Here is a 4,290-nt window from a genome sequence, read left to right on the forward strand (position 1 = left end):
AGTGTAGCCGCTGTTTTATAAAATGTGTCTTTTTAAATACCGCTGTCCCTTTTTTTTTCTCCACCAGCTGCATGTGTTTCAATGATCACAGGATCTTCTCCTTCCCAGAGGCTAGTGAAGATTAGAAAGAAAAAAAACCGCACTCGTGATGAAATGTTCTCTGAGCTCATGCTGTCCTCCCACACTGACAGACCACAGACGAATGCATGGAGGCAAATAATGTCAGAGTGCAGGAAAGCACAAAATGACTGGAAGGAGAGGTGGCGGGCTGAAGAGAGTAAGTGGCGGGCTGAAGACAGGGCTGAAGCTCAAATGTGGCAGCAGCATGATGAGAGGAGGCAGGATTCAATGCTGAGGCTGCTGGAGGACCAAACCAGTATGCTCCAGTGTATGGTTGAGCTGCAGCAAAGGCAGCTGGAGCATAGACTGCCACTACAGCCCCTGTGTAACCAACCGCCCTCCTCCCCAAGTTCCATAGCCTCCACACCCAGACGCCCAAGAATGCGGTGGGGGGGCCACCGGCCAACCAGCCACTCCGCTACAGAGGATTGCCCAAAAAAAAGAAGGCTGGCATTCAATAAATTTTAAAGTTGTAAACTTTTAAAGTGCTGTGTGGCATTTTCCTTCCCTCCTCCACCACCCCTCCTGGGCTACCTTGGTAGTCATCCCCCTATTTGTTTCAGAGTAACAGCCGTGTTAGTCTGTATTCGTAAAAAGAAAAGGAGTACTTGTGGCACCTTAGAGACTAACCAGCTATGCATCCGATGAAGTGAGCTGTAGCTCACGAAAGCTCATGCTCAAATAAACTGGTTAGTCTCTAAGGTGCCACAAGTACTCCCCCTATTTGTGTGATGAATGAATAAAGAATGCATGAATGTGAAGCAACAATGACTTTATTGCCTCTGCAAGCAATGATCGAAGGGAGGAGGGGTGGGTGGTTAGCTTACAGGAAAGTAGAGTGAACCAAGGGGTGGGGGGTTTCATCAAGGAGAAACAAAGAGAACTTTCACACTGTAGCCTGGCCAGTCATGAAACTGGTTTTCAAACCTTCTCTGATGCGTGCCGCACCCTCCTGTGCTCTTCTAAGCACCCTGGTGTCTGGCTGCGCGTAACCAGCAGCCTGGCGATTTGCCTCAACCTTCCACCCCGCCATAAACGTCTCCCCCTTACTCTCACAGATATTGTGGAGCACACAGCAAGCAGTAATAACAGTGGGAATATTGGTTTCGCTGAGGTCTAAGCGAGTCAGTAAACTGCGCCAGCGCGCCTTTAAACATCCAAATGCATATTCTACCACCATTCTGCACTTGCTCAGCCTCTAGCTGAACAGCTCCTGACTACTGTCCAGGCTGCCTGTGTACGGCTTCATGAGCCATGGCATTAAGGGGTAGGCTGGGTCCCCAAGGATACATATACGCATTTCAACGTCCCCAACAGTTATTTTCTGGTCTAGGAATAAAGTCCCTTCCTGCAGCTTTTGAAACAGACCAGAGTTCCTGAAGATGCGAGAGTCATGTACCTTTCCCAGCCATCCCACGTTGATTTTGGTGAAACGTCCCTTGTGATCCACCAGAGCTTGCAGCACTATTGAAAAGTACCCCTTGCAGTTTATGTACTCACCGGCTTGGTGCTCCGGTGCCAAGATAGGGATATGGGTTCCGTCTATGGCCCCACCACAGTTAGGGAATCCCACTGCAGCAAAGCCATCCACTATGACCTGCACATTTCCCAGGGTCACTACCCTTGATATCAGCAGATCTTTGATTGCGTGGGCTACTTGCATCACAGCAGCCCCCACAGTAGATTTGCTCACTCCAAATTGATTCCCAACTGACCGGTAGCTGTCTGGCATTGCAAGCTTCCACAGCGCTATCGTCACTCGCTTCTCAACTGTGAGGGCTGCTCTCATCTTGGTATTCATGCACTTCAGGGCAGGGGAAAGCAAGTCACAAAGTTCCATGAAAGTGCCCTTACGCATGCGAAAGTTTCGCAGCCACTGGGAATCGTCCCAGACCTGCAACACTATGTGGTCCCACCAGTCTGTGCTTGCTTCCCGAGCCCAGAATCGGCGTTCCACAGCATGAACCTGCCCCATTAGCACCATGATGCATGCATTGGCAGGGCTCATGCTTTCAGAGAAATCTGTGTCCATGTTCTGATCACTCACGTGACCGCGCTGACATCGCCTCCTCGCCCGGTATCGCTCTGCCAGGTTCTGGTGCTGCATATAATGCGTGTGGTGTTTAATGTGCTCCGAATTGCCAAAGTGATCTGAGTGGCCTCCATGCTTGCCTTGGTATGGCGTCCGCACAGAAAAAAGGCGCGGAACGATTGTCTGCCGTTGCTCTGACGGAGGGAGGGGCGACTGACGACATGGCTTACTGGGTTGGCTTCAGGGAGCTAAAATCAACAAAGGGGGTGGCTTTACATCAAGGAGTATTTCAGGCAGGACTTCACGGAGGGTTCCAATAAGAAATGGTGCACCTAAGTTATTGTTCTTATTGGAACAAGGAGGTTAGTCTGGCCTCTGATTGATACATGGCTAGATTTACCTCGCTGCACCTTCTCTGTGAGTGACTGCAGTGTGACCTAGAGGAATGAGTCCCCTAGACGGGGGGGAAGCCTTTGTTTGAGTACAAAACAAATCTGGTCTATTTCTTGTTTTATCCACTCCATCTATCTTTTACATCTTTGGCTGGCAGCAGACAGTGCAGAAGGACTGCATGCCATCCACATCTCACGGCTGCCCGGCAGAAGATGATGCAATAGGACTGCTAGCAATCCGTATCGCCTGTCTGCTCACCATAAGACGGTTCAATAGGACTGACTGCAGGACTAAAGAGAATGATCTGGTCAAGTCACTCCAAAATTAGTCCCTGCGCCCATGTCTGCCCAGGCGCTCCTAGCAGACGTTGCAAGGAGCACCTCAGACATGACAATGACGGCTACCAGTCGTACTGTACCGTCTGCTGCCACAAGGCAAGGGGTTAATGCTGCTGTGTAGCAATGCAGTACCACGTCTGCCAGCACCCAGAAGACATAGGGTGACGGTTACCTGAGCGGGCTCCACGCTTGTCGTGGTATGGCGTCTGCACAGGTAACTCAGGAAAAAAGGTGCGAAACGATTGTCTGCCCTTGCTTTCACGCAGGGAGGGAGGGAACGGGGGCCTGACGATATGTACCCAGAACCATCCGCGACAATGTTTTAGCCCCATCAGGCATTGGGATCTCAACCCAGAATTCCAATGGGCAGCGGAGACTGCGGGAACTGTGGGATAGCTACCCACAGTGCAACGCTCCGGAAGTCGACTCTAGCCTAGGTACTGTGGAAGCACTCCGCCGAGTTAATGCACTTAATGCACTTAGAGCATTTTCTGTGGGGACACACACACTCGAATATGTAAAACCGATTTCTAAAAAAACGACTTCTATAAATTCGACCTAATTTCGTAGTGTAGACATACCCTAACTCAATCTAAATGTTAAGTATAGGCCAGGGCTAACTCATGGTCTATACTACAAAATTATGCTGAAAAAATATCACTCCCCCAAGTGACATAGCGATGCTGGCAAAGCCCCCAGTGTTGTCACAGCTATGCTGACAAAAACATGCTGCTGCTGCTGGCAGCATAGCTGATAAAGTTTGGAGAGGAGGTATTACTATGCTGGCAGAACTCCTCTTGTTGGCGTACACTGTGTGTGTCTACACTAAGTAGCTATACTGGCATAGGTTCTCTAGCAGAGCAGGGAATTGAACCCAGGTCTCTTGAGTTTCAGGCTAGAGCTCTGACCATATTAGGATCATATATTTTTGAATATCTACACAATCTACAGTAGGGATGAAGGTATCTCATTCTGGTCACACGTGGAGCATGAAAGAATACCACCACCATTTTTTACCTCCATTCTGACTCTTGATTTGGACAACTTTTTCACTAGGAACTGAATGGAGATCACAAGATTTATCTGACATCGACCATCAAGTAAACATCAGATGGTAATACTAGATTTGGAACTTGCAAACCTAAAATGATCCACTTTGTGTCTACAATTACAAATCTGCTGTATATATCGTATTCATCTTAATACTGTGGTAGAATAATTTCTGGTTTTAAAAAGTTATTTTCAGTAGAAAATAGAAATCAGCAGATGACTTAATGGAGAAATCTAATACTGTTCTGTAGAAGAACTTGCACTAAATTGTATATCATAGGCAGAGTGAATAAACGTGTGCAAATACAATAGGAGTACTTAACCAAGAATGTTCCCCAGTGCACAAGTATGTCCTAG

This window comes from Chelonia mydas, chromosome 1, assembly GCF_015237465.2.
Source record: "Chelonia mydas isolate rCheMyd1 chromosome 1, rCheMyd1.pri.v2, whole genome shotgun sequence".
NCBI classification, from domain to species: Eukaryota; Metazoa; Chordata; order Testudines; family Cheloniidae; genus Chelonia; species Chelonia mydas.